General features: G+C 35.5%; 1 pseudogene across 1 annotated transcript in view; it reads right to left on the bottom strand.

Annotated features, from left to right (window-relative positions):
• LOC143715429 (uncharacterized) overlaps window positions 1-13,729 on the bottom strand; it is a 90,757-nt pseudogene that overhangs the window by 41,653 nt on the left and 35,375 nt on the right. The window contains exon 3 of the transcript XR_013195750.1: window positions 10,066-10,314. The product of XR_013195750.1 is annotated as an uncharacterized LOC143715429 (transcript). The remainder of the gene's footprint in view (window positions 1-10,065; window positions 10,315-13,729) is intronic.

Here is a 13,729-nt window from a genome sequence, read left to right as displayed (position 1 = left end):
ATCGTCAATGATTGGATCAGTGTTCTTCATATTTTCAACCAACTGACTGGTGTTTGCTTTCAGAAACCCTTGATGATCTGAGAATATAAAAATAGAAAAATTAAAACAGGAAAAGGAAAATGAAGGCAAAATGGGGAAAGAATATAAAGATTGAATCTAACCTTGTATTGACCTGTTTCTCTTCTTTCCCAGTCGCCCCTTTTGGACAGTATTTGGCTTTGATAAAATCTGTAGTAAAATAAATAAGTGCCGTAAAATAAAAGGCTATAGTTACAATTCTGAATAATCCAGGAGCATGACACCAGATAAGATAAATTCATCATGACTTAACTTGATTCAATAGTACCAAAATATTTCAAATTTGTACATGATACTGTTAGATCAGAATGTAACTTTCCTTAAAATTGGTCCCAAATAGTTAACTCGGACTGCTTAATTAAGATTAATTTTATACATTACATAGGCGAAAAACTGTTTTAATAGTTTTTCATGCATCACACTTACAATTTGCCGGTACATTTGATTCGTCAGAAGTTATGTTGATCTCAAAGGGGGAGCCATGAGTTAAATCAGTTATCATAGGCGAAAACACATGGCCGCCATCAGATGAAGAGATTTTGCCTGTTTACATAAAATATCTGTCAGTTCATCTGTCAATTGTTCATTTATTTTATTATTGCAACCATGAATTGAGTTAATTCGTCGCTTTGATAAAATCATCAGTAAATAAAAGGCTAATGTAGTATAGTAAAATAATCCAGGAGCATGACAAATTTGTACATGACGCTGTTAGATCAGAATGTAAATTTCCAATTGGTCCCAAATAGTTAACTCGGACTGCTTAATTAAGATTAATTTAATACATAGGCGAAACTGTTTTATTACACTTACAATGTGCCGGTACACTTGATTCGTCAGAAGTTATGTTGATCTCAAAGGAGGAGCCATGAGTTAAACCAGTTATGATAGGCGAAAACACATGGCCACCATCAGATGAAGAGATTTTGCCTGTTTACATAAAATATCTGTCATTTCATCTGTCAATTGTTCATTATACACCCAATAGAGTACCTGCCCCCTTTTTCACAGTCGCTGGTTACCGGAAGTGTTTTTACTTCCAGAAAACGCCTGTTGCACTCTATAATGTTTCTCATTAAAAATAAATATAAACCACACTAACATGTTACTTGGATGCCCGATTGTCCTGCAGTGTTTGCTGTCTCTAGAGAGAGAGAGAAAAGGAAAGACCATGTTATTTTAAATGGAAAAAATCATGCAATCATCCTATAGGCAGTAACGCAGTTCATTACAGTACAATGATGAAGTTTACAGTTCTTTTCCATTCAGGGGCACATAATATCATAAATATTGAACCATCTGAAAGAAGACGCTTGACAGTGCCCGGCGTCAGAATGTATAACTAAATTATGAGAATGTGAAAAACGCTAGGCTATATAAATAGCTTTGACTTAACTTTTATATATTTTGGTTATCACATTGTGCCATTCATATTTATAGCTTACATTTTAAACAATTTTATCATGCAAAGTGCTAAAAGTTAAAATCAAAGACAAAGTAAAGGAAGAATTAAAAAGTAGCCTACCGAAATTTAAAAAGTAAGTAACTGAAGAGGAATAAAATACAGATTAAATAATTAAATAGGCCTATGCACATATAACCATGTTTGACTCAAATAATCTAAATAAGATTTAAAACTGAATAATAACCAAAACATTTATTTTAAAAGTCCTTTATGGAAACCCCGCAACGGCCAACTACAGTAAAATGTGCTTGGATGGGGGGGAAATATATATATATATATATATATATTTCTGAAAAATATATATTATGACAAAAACATTTGATATAGAACATATAACAATGTGTAAGAGCAACAAAGCATGCTAGAGGGTAAGCTAAACAGCAATAGCACGTTTAAAACACTAATGAATTATACCGTCTTTTCCTTATGTATAAACAATCTTTTTAAATAAAACACCGTAGCATAAATGAATTATAGAGACAATACTCACTTTTAGACATGTCTTTTGATGAGGTGGTAAGAGGAGTGAGGGTGCAAAAGTTTTTGGTCCAGAAATGATTTGTCTTGACTTTTTATAAAGAAGAGGCTGGGCAAAATACTCTTGGAAAACGTCAGAGCTGCGTGTCCACAATGTTCTTTCAGTTTTTTTTTTTTTTCAGGTTACACATGGCAATAAATTACTATAGCCGCTTAAGGACTAAATTGTTGGGTCTTTAACAAAAAAGCCTCCAAAATGGAGGAGGTCAAAGGGCATGTTTTCCTGCTATATAGTATCATCAGCTGCTCTCCCAAAGGCTGTTCATGCAGCCTACAGACAAACTGTCGCATCAACAAATGCTAACATTTTAAAGTTCTACATATATTTTGAGTAGATAACCGATAGTATATTCTCAGTAAAGGGTTTCACCCTGTGTGTTTCCACACTGATTAAGGATAGTTTGGGAGATACAAGAAAAGTAAAAAATGATATACACCTTATACGTGCAATAGATCATATAGCTACCATAGGAAAAGTAAGATCATGCTTTGAATTAAGAGGAGTAAAATTAAATATGCTGTGTGATGGACCAAAAAAGGTACATCGCGTCTCTGAAAATGTACAGTGGTTTTCTAAATGATACAACTTAATCTAAATAAGAGCAATGTAGAGTCCTGGGATTTCTTAAAAACAAAAACAACAACTACAAAAAAAAACATTGTGACAAACTTTGACAACATGTTTCATGCGGCATGGACAAAAAATACTGTTTGAAATATTTTTGTCTAAGATACCAAAGTACGGTTTTTGCTTTATTTTTTGAACAGACGCTTTAGTAAAAATAATAGCTTAGGTTAAATTTATGTAAAATCATTTATATCATACATAAGTCTTCTAAGAAAAGAAATAGAAGATACAATTTTAATAAAACGTTAAAGCTTTGATTTAAACAGTCTTTTAATTTTAAAAGATCTAATTTAAGCTTTTAAGATTTTGAAATGAATTTAGTATGAATAAAACTTTGGAAAGCAGACTAACTTTACATATGCTATGAAATTGTGTCCCAGAGGCTCATCTGTCCTGTATCTCGGGGGTCATGCATTCATTTCACCCTGTAGTTTATCACTGAAGGAACCAGGAGGGCTTTGTTTATGACTTTGGATTGTTTTTATCATTGCATAAAGAACTACATCTTCGGCACTATGAAAATGTAAGGTATTTTTATATACTTTTTTATATAAATTAATTTAGCTAAAACTATGTTTAAATTGTTTGAATTCATTTTAGTAACATACTTGTTATTATTCTATATTTATAATCATTTAATTTAAATATGGAGATTAGTTAATTTATGGAATTTATAGTGTGAGTGCAATGTATGTAAAAACAATGTAAAGATGTTGTTTTCTGTGATGCTCGTGTTTGTGTACGGGATTAAATATGCTGTTACAGTACAAAAATCATTATGGCTATATTAATAAAAATTATACTTTAGGTCACCGTTAAATAAAATCATTACAGTAATCTTCAAAAGATAAATAGAAGATACGACTGTATTACAACGTTTTTATTAAGACTTTAAATAATTCATTGAATTGAATTTAAATTATCTTTTATTTTTAACATTAACTTTTAAGATTAACACTAACAAAACATCCTCAACGTCTCATACTGCTGGCTGAACACACACACACACACACACACACACACACACACGCACAGGCGCGCACACACACACACACACGCACACGCACACACACACGCACACACACACGCACACACACACACACACGCACACACACACACACACACACACACACACACACACACACACACACACACACACACACACACACACACACACACACACACACACACACATTCCTCCTCCACTCTGAATCACAGAGTGTCAAAACGACCGGTGTGGGAGAAAAACACTCGGGGATATTTTGTATCAAAACTTATTGCATCTTTGTAAATACATTCATACGTTATATGGACAATGATGTGTTGGGATTTACTTCTTCAACTCTCTAAAATGTAAGAGATGATTTTATTTTTGTTTTGAAAAGATATTTGATACACTTTTAAAAGATCAATGTACTTCAACTTTAGTGTAACATATTTGTAAATGACTAAAATTTATAACCATTTTAAAGATCAATGTTTTTCAACTCTAGTGTAAAATATGTGAAATTATTAGAAAAACTTTTTCTCACTATACCCATTTATATAGCGTGCTCAGGAATGCCAGGATATCGGGTGTCACACAGACACACATTTAACTCAAAGACTGTCAAAATGCAAGGGGTGTGAGAGGGAATCACTCGGGGAACTTTTCAACTTTTCAACTTTAACCCAATTCTCTGAAACAGTAAGATGATTTTATTTTTGTAAACCCATTCATAACATGTATGTATCTCTAAAACATGGAGGATGATTTTTATTTTGAAAAAAAATATTTTCTATACTTTTAAAGAATAGAATGTGTTTCAACTTTAGTGTAAGATATTTGTGAATGACTAAATGTACATTTCATTTATATACTTTTAAAGAACAGTATGATTTTTCAACTTTAGTTAGTATGAAAAATATTATATTTCTAAATGTAGGCTACATGTTTTTCAACTTTAGTGTAAGATATTTGGCATTATTAGAAAAAATATATTTTTCTCACTATACCCATTTATATAGCATACCCAGGAATGCCAGGATATCGGGTGTCACACAGTAACACATTTAGCTCAAAGTCTGTCAAAATGCAAGGGGTGTGAGAGAAACGCACATGGGGGCTTTTTTCACCATAGTGAAACGGTGAGATGATTTTATTTTTTAAATACTTGGATCAGTAAGATATTTATTTTAAAGGAATGAATGTTTTTCAAATCTACTTTAGTGTAAGATATTTGTGAATGACTAAATGTACATTTCATTTATATACTCTTAAAGATCAATGCTTTTTCAACTTTAGTGTAAGATATTTGTAAAATTTAAAACCATTTTAAAGGAGCAGCATGCTTTGCAACTTAAGTGTGAGATATGTAGCATTATTAGAAAAACTTTTTCTCACTATCCCCATTTATATAGCGTGCTCAGGAATGCCAGGATATCGGATGTCACGCACACACTCACACACACAGACGCACACACACAGTGCGGAGACTGTCAGATGCAAAAGGAGAGAATCACTCGGAGGAACTTTTTTTCACCATAGTGAAACGGTAAGATGATTTTACTTTTGTAATTCTAATCTATTCTAATCTATATGCGACATTAGAACAATTATTTTCTCACTAACCCCGACACGGCTGGCATGGAGGGGATTTCCCACAGCAAGAAGTTATTTCCCCCCCGGGGGCAATAGGCCAAAATCAATGGGGCAAAGACAACTGGCAAAGACAACTGGCAACTTGATATATCATACAAAGGTCAATAGGGTAAAGACAACTGTCAACTTGATCGATCGATAGGTCAAAGGTTAATCCCTACATTAAAGGACCTCCGGAACAACCCCTCCGGAAGGTCAAAGGTTAATCCCTACATCAAAGGACCTCCGGAACACCCTCCGGAAGGTCAAAGGTTAGCCCCGCCCACCTGTCAATCATAGGGTCATAAATCATTTTGACATAAGCCGAATGGTTATAACTACTGTTAGCAAAGTTGTTTTGAAACAACGGCAATGTCTGGCAATGTTATAAACTGTACAATGACAATAAAAATACTATTTAACAAGTTTACCACCCGGAGAAATACAGCGGTTACTCCTGAACACAAGCAGCGCTGCGCTTATAAACACTTTATTAGAGGAAAATTAGATGATGCCATCGAAACTTTTATGAAGACCATAATTTCCCTTCAGATATACATTCAAATAAAAACTCGGATCTGCACTAATCATGAATTTCAGTGTCAGAAAGAGAGTTTGCAGGTTTGGTTTGTGTAGCCTTTAACAGTATTTTTAATCATGTACTTTAACCTGAGGGGTAAAACATTAAAAACACATTGAGGTGATTATCATATAAAGTATCACATAAATCCTGTAGTTTGTCGGACACTAATGATGTGCTTGATGTGCCAATTTACAGAAGATCTCAGACATCACCATAATGAATGAGGTGAAAACAGGGACTATTGAACGAGATAAAGATGATTTTCAGCAGCTCAGTTAAACGTGTTTGTTACACTGTTAATTTGCTAATCGACATTCACAGTTTTGTTTTTCTTTACATTGTTTTGCACTAGGGCCTCTTCTCAATTTTTAGAAGATCATTCAAGAGCACATTCATCCAGTAATGAAACAAGTAAAAGATGTGTTCGACTTGAAGCGATGCTGCAGAGACGGATCGATGTATGACATGTAAGTACTGTGAGCCGCTCTCTAATCGCTCTCTCTGTACTTTGAAACATACATTTCTCACACACCGATCGGTCTGTGCAGCGCCGCTTCAAGTCGAACACACTTCAAGTCTTTATGAGAGAGTCATTGAATCATTCACTCAAACATTGAGCAATAAAGCAAGAGATAAAGATGACATGGTCATATCCTTTGTGTAGATTGATAAACGTAAATGATACATCACTCTACCCGTCTAGGGGAAGTAACAAAGGAAAAAGTTTAAACTAAACAACAACAAAAAAAGTAAAAGGGGCTAAAAAAAGGGAGAACACACTTTTATCCTCTGTCCCCGGCGGAAGATGATGACACCAGGTTAGATTTAAACAAAATGTGTTTTATTTACAAAATATGGGCCTGGTTTCACAGACAGGGCTTAGATTAAGCCTGAATTAAGCCTCAGTTTAATTAAGACATTTAAGTAGCTTTTATAAACATGCCTTAGAAAAAAAAAACAATATGGCCATGATGCGTCCTCCTACATCAGTTAGGGTTAGAAGAACTGTTGCCAAACATATAACATGCTAGAAACATAATAATCACTGCAATAATGATCTAAATTTTTGACTGGGCAGTGCATGTGGCCAGAGTATATAATACTTGCTTGTATTGTTCCTACATCACAACAATATAAAAAAAGGGAAAATGTAATTACAGGGAAATTTTAACTTATATTTTGACTTTTGATGGCATCTCTGCCCCAGTGAGACAGTAACAGTACTGTACAGGAAACTTAATATAAATTATCATTCTCACTAAAGAAATGTGACAAACGCATTTATCAAAAATGTTCATGTTTATAATGATTTCATGTTTATACCTGAGTCGGGAGACGGCAGCGCCGGATGATTCTGTCAGCTAACATCAGCATTAAAGACAAAATAATTTACCTCAAAACTCACTTTCATGTTCGAATGCCTTTTGTTTGTGTTCCGATGTGTATTCTGATCACAGTATAAGGTGGAAATATTTATACGCGACTATTATTAGACTGTGCACGCTAACCATTACCATAGTAAACATAGTAAATATGAACGCTTGAAGAAATCAGAAAAAATCATAATTATGATCAATGTATCACTTTTTATTGTAAACCTGTGGTAAAACACAGATGATTTGGTTTTAAGTATTCAAGTAAACAACAAAAATGCCAGCAAACAGTCGCTTTTATCATGTTTGTTTTGCGATCAAGCTGTTTCCAGTGTTTTTTTTCTGATTAGTTTTCTGATTAAACTTCCATTTGTTGTTGAAATAATGTGTTAGTGTGACGTTGTTCCAGAGAGGCGAGTTACGGGCAGGTTTAAGCGAAGCTTCTGGCCCGACAGTGAAAACAAAGCAGATTTTGGGCCCAGTGCTACTGCATGTTACAAGTCTTTCCTTTTCTGCAACATTCAAGATTAAATGGAAGACAGTTTCTAATATGTATTTTCTTGTTATTTCATCTGACTCCATAAATGAAAAGGTTTTAATGATATCTGTGCATCATTAAATGTGAGCGAATGTTTTATTCTTTTTAAACTCTGGAATGAAAATAATGTCAAAGTCAATTAGAATAATCAAATAAAAAAATGTATTATGTCAGGTAAATGTATCATTACAATTTCATAATCAATTCAAAGATAATCAATCTAGCGTCTGGACCAATCACACACACACATTATTCATTATGTTTAATGAATAGTCCGGCAAACTCACTCTCCCAACAAAGGTCTGTTTCCCCTGAAACTAACATGAGTGAAACTAACATGAGGAATGTGCAGAGGGCTGTGACTCTTCAGAGAAGGAGAAATAAACCCTGTTAATCCTATATATTCTATATATATATATATATATAACCACTTGAGAAAGGTATAAACATGTATCTAATTTTCCCATCTCATGATTTTCCTTTTTATGTTGTTTAGTCTATGTTTTCTTGTAAACTCTAATGGGTCAATGTTTCAGACTTTGCATACTATGGTTAGCCAAAATCATATGTGTAGCATGTTTGATCTCTATAAACTCCAATCTTTTTCACCCATTTGTTAATTTACATTACATTTTGCTAACTTTGTGAGGCATGGGTATTATAAGAATCTTGAAGATTATTTTTCTTGAACACCCAATGAAATTACAGATTCAAACGCCTTGCTCGAACACAAAGAGTCGTAAAATGTGGTGGCTGAGGGGTGGTGATGGTGCAGTGGATAAGACACATGCCTTTGGTGTGAGAGACCCGGGTTCAAATCCACTGTGAGACACCAATGTGTCCCTGAGCAAGACACTTAACCCTTAGTTGCTCCAGAGGCGTGCGACCTCGGAAATATAGCAATTGTAAGTCGCTTTGGATAAAAGCGTCAGCTAAATGAATAAAAATGTAAATGTAATGTAAAATCTCCCTCAAATATGAACTTGCTCATGTACTTTCAGGTATCTAGACCGAGTGAAACTCTTGTCACAATACGAACACTTGTAAGGTCTTTCTCCAGTATGAGTACTTTGGTGCCGTTTCAGACAGTCATCATTCTCTAGTAAAACTCTTCCCACAGTCACAACACACATGATCTCTCATTTCATTATGTGTTTTCTGGTGCCGTTTAAAATGATTCAGTCGTGAAAAACTCTTTCCACAGAGAGAACACACATAAGGCTTCTCATCTGAATGAACTGTCAGGTGTTCTTTTAGACTTGATGATGAAATAAAATGTTTACCACACTGATCACAGTTAAACGTTTTTTCTCCAGAGTGAATGTGCAGATGATATGTCAAACTTGTTGAATCTTTGTAACTCTTCCCACACTCAGTACAGTAGTACGGCTTCTCTCCAGTATGAAGTCGCTCATGTGATTTCAGGTGTCCCAACTGAGTGAAACTCTTGTCACAATATGAGCACTTGTAAGGTTTTTCTCCAGTATGAATTATTTGGTGCCGTTTCAGATATTCAGCTGTAGTAAAGCTCTTCCCACAGTCACAACACACATGATCTCTCACTTCATGTGTTTTCTGGTGCTGTTTAAAATTGTTCAGTCTTGAACAACTCTTTCCACAGAAACACACATAAGGCTTCTCATCTGAATGAACTTTCAGGTGTTGTTTTAGATGTGATGATGAAATAAAATCTTTACCACACTGATCACAAGTAAATGGTTTTTCTCCAGAGTGAACGAGCAGATGATTATTGAGAGTTGATGCTTGAGAAAAACTCTTTCCACACTGAGTACATGGATACGGTTTCTCTCCAGTGTGAATTCTCATGTGTTTGTAAAGGTTTCCTTTATGACTGAAACTCTTTCCACACTGTGAGCAGGAGTGCAGCTTTTTGGCTTTTGTTCCCTCAGTTTTGAAGTCACAGTGTTTCTTTACTTCATTTAGTTCCGATCTCACTTCCATTTGCTCTGAAATAAACATATTATGTAATCACAAATCAGTTTGAAGAGGATAAATGTGAAAATCCAAGTGAACATTAACAGAAATCAAGACTTCAGGTTTCTGTCTGTGTGAGTATAAAGTATCAGATCCTTGATGTTCAAAGGTCAGTTCTGTCATGTAAATATAATTAAAACTGCTATATAAAAGGTTGTGAACATTTATATGCATTTCTCTATCATCTATCATCCTTATAATGCTTATTAATTCACAGAATTATTGAAGAATGAAGAATAAACACGAACCTATTTGTTCCTCAGTATCTTCATGTTTTATTCTGGATGGTTCTGGATCACTCATGTCTTCAATCTCCTCTTTAATAAACTCCATCTTTAACAGTCACACAGATTTCAGCTGCTACTCCTGGAGTTTGTCCTTCTCTTGTAGGATGATGGGAATATTCCCAGTATTTATTGGTGAATTGTTGTGGGAGGGGCTTCACTGCAGGTGTGAACTGTGATCACTGTGTGATACTGACGCCCACAGGACCAGATCTGGAAAAATCAGAGATAAGTTACTGAATTTATACTGGATTACTTTAACAGCAAAACACACATGGTGCTTCAAATATATTTAGCTCAAATATAGAGCATTTTGATTGTTACATATTAGTAGTGTGTATAAAACTACTCTAGGTTGCAAATTTTTATGTAACCAAGAATTTTATAAGGATGAAACAGGGCACATGTTAAATTAATGTCGAAATGATTCAGAAATCTAACATAAGACGACAGAAATCCATTCAATATGCAGACTGAATAGAGGAGGTTTACAAAACAATAAAAAAAGGTACCAAAGTTGTTTTGTAACAACGGCAATGTCTAGTAACGTTATAAACATAGACTTTAAAAAATATGGACAAAGCGTCTGTGACGTCACCCATAGACTTTGTGAAGAACGGTTTGGAAGCCGTTTATGGGGGGTATGGGCGGCGCCGTCTTGGAAAATCTTGGGAAATCCTAACCCCGCCCACCTTCTGGCCAACCCATATGAGTTTCGTGCCTGCTTGGGGCTGTACAAATAGCCACACAACTGAAAACATGTCTAGATGAATTATCTTTCACAAGCAATACTGAACATTTGTTTCTGGTTGTATTTGGTCATGATATAAATAGTAATAGTAACGTTCAGAGGAGAAAAGCCACGAAATTTTAAAATACTACTGTTATTGTGTCACGAAATGTAGTTTTAATAGTTTTTCAGTCCACAATGTAGTTGTTTAAAGCTAAAATCTGTGGTTTATTTATAAAGATAGCGCCTATTTAAAAATGACGTTTTCGGAGTTGAGATCCAGGGATCAACGCGCGCTCACCGCTCATGTACCCCGCCTGGAACAGTCCTCCTACAGTGTCGGTTAGTGTAGTTTATAGCAGAGCAACCAATTTTATGTACGATATTTCAATACAAATGTTCAGAAAGGATACAGAGGTGGTATGATGTGTTGTGTCAGATCATGGCCGAGACGTCAACTTTCAGGAATTCCACTAGCCTCAGCACATTATCGGCTGTCAATCAAGCTGTCAATCAAGCTGTCAATCAAAGTTAACCACACCCTTATTTGTCATACATTTTATATCTAAATACGATCTGAACTAACGAGTTAGAAAAAATTCACCCCCCCTCACAGTTGTCTGGCACTCGGAACCTATCGAAAAATACAATAAAAGTCCATGGGACCAACCTGTAAAAACATGAATTTATGCTGTGAAAACGGACATTTTAACATGGAGTCTATGGACATTTGCTCCTTTTTGGGACCTGCCCCTAGCGGATTTTCGGTGTATTGCAGTTTTTCGCACTTCCGGGTAGGCTTCATTTTTCAGATTAGAATGCTGCTGCTTGGTTGTAAACTGTGCAATGACAATAAAAATACTATTTAAACAACTTCACCATTCAAATTATTTAGTGTTTACAAAAAAACAATTATAAAGAGCCTAATTAATGATTATGTAAGTAAAGTTGAAAGAAAATGCAAATTCCCTCTCTGACAGAAGAGAAAAGCAGAAATACAGCGGTTACTCCTGAACACAAGCAGCGCTGCGCTTATAAACACTTTATTAGACATTACTGAGGAAAGATAAAAGATGATGTCATCGAAACTTAGACCATCATTTCCCTTCAGATATTCAAATAAAAACTCGGATCTGCACTAATCATGAATGGCCAATTTCAGTGTCAGAAAGAGAGTTTGCAGGTTTGGTTTGTGTAGCCTTTAAAAGTATTTTTAGTCATGTACTTTAACCTGAGGGGTAAAACATTAAAAACATTGATGGGTGATTATCACATAAAGTGATGATCCTGTAGTTTGTCTGACACTAATGACGTGCTTGATGTGCCAATTTACAGAAGATCTCAGACATCACCATAATGAATGAGGTGAAAACAGGGACTAGCGTATTATTATGTAAAAAATGTGATGTGAAACACTGCAGATCCCTGATTGGTCAGAGAGAACCGTCACTACCAGTTGTTGGATTTGGGTCGTGTAGTCCCTACCGGCCATTTGCTGTAGTCCTTAGAAAAATTAATTTCTTTAAAAGCAAATATCTCCCTTTGCTCTGAACTTTGAGCGCTGTAACTTTGCAGATGTTGTTTATGCTCAAACAGCAACATTAAACACTAGCTAAAGTTAGAAAAGTTAAATCGTGTTTTACCACCCCTTTAAACAAAAGAAAAAGAAAGAAGTAGTATAGCTTACTTTTTTTTCTCTTTTTTTCTCTTAGCGTCCGTTTTATGGTCACTCGTTAATTCGTCACATTTTATAACCAGCATACTTCGAGTAAGCAAGATTTGGGTTAATCAACCGAGAGTTCAGGGTATCTTTGACGGTAAGATAACCTTGCTTTCTGGAAAACTCCCAGGTAACTGTTAGTATCCAATATCACAGATCTTCAAAAAAGGATAGTTCACCCAAAAATTAAAATTACCCCATGATTTCCTCACCCTCAAGCCACCCTAGGTGTATATGACTCTCTTCTTTCAGACGAATACAATCGGAGTTATTTAAAAAAATTGTGGCTCTTCCAAGCTATATAATGGCAATGAATGGCCGTTTCTGTCCATCAAAGCGCATCCATCCATGATGAAAGTGCTCCACACAGCTCTGGGTCGTTAATAAAGGCCTTCTGAAGCGAAGCGATGCGTTTGTGTAAGAAACAAAACCCATATTTAAAACTTTATTGACTAAAAAAACTAGCTTCCGACAGACGGCTGTACGCATCGATTTACGGTGAAAGAGTAACACTTGAACTGAGGCAACAACGTAATGACGAACGCGGAAGAGCAGAGGATAGAGCAAAACAAAACAACAGTGACGAATTTGAAGTCTAAAACAACCATTTTTAAGCTATGTTTACAAGGAAACGATCTGAAGAGAAAACGCAAAAGTGGCGTTGTGTTATCACTTTTTATTCTGCGTTTAGACGAGCATTATGGGGGGGAAATCACCGTGCATATGGTAACGCAAGTGTGTGAAATTTGATGTAGTATGCACTCCAGGCGGCTAGGTGGCAATGTGAAGCTCTGCCACACAACAGCACTAATATCTGAGAATATTTTGTACAACTGCTGAAAAGACTCTTGTACGTTTATCAGAGTTGCTAGGGCAACTTGAAGGTCCGACGTATGGAAATAATCTGACATATTGGTTGTTATTTTCCTGTACTGGCGCATGCCTGTGACGTAAACGCGTACGCGACGAGAGCCACAGTGAGCAGATTTGCGTTTTTACCCTTTAGACGGGAACGTGGCGGTGGATCGTTTTTAACATTTCCGCTCTGGAGGGTGGTTTCACTTTTTTGCGTTTTTAAGCCCCCAAAACGCCATCGCCGTGTTAACGAAAGGTACATCAGATAAAATATTTTTAAGTTTTCACCCGGAATCGTTCTCGTGTAAACGGGGCCTTAAAGA

The sequence above is a fragment of the Siphateles boraxobius genome, unplaced genomic scaffold (genome assembly GCF_051911475.1).
Source record: "Siphateles boraxobius isolate OS27281-9 unplaced genomic scaffold, OSU_SipBor_1 6, whole genome shotgun sequence".
NCBI classification, from domain to species: Eukaryota; Metazoa; Chordata; class Actinopteri; order Cypriniformes; family Leuciscidae; genus Siphateles; species Siphateles boraxobius.
Note: the sequence above shows the minus strand (reverse complement) of the source record. Positions and strands in the feature narration are given on the sequence as shown.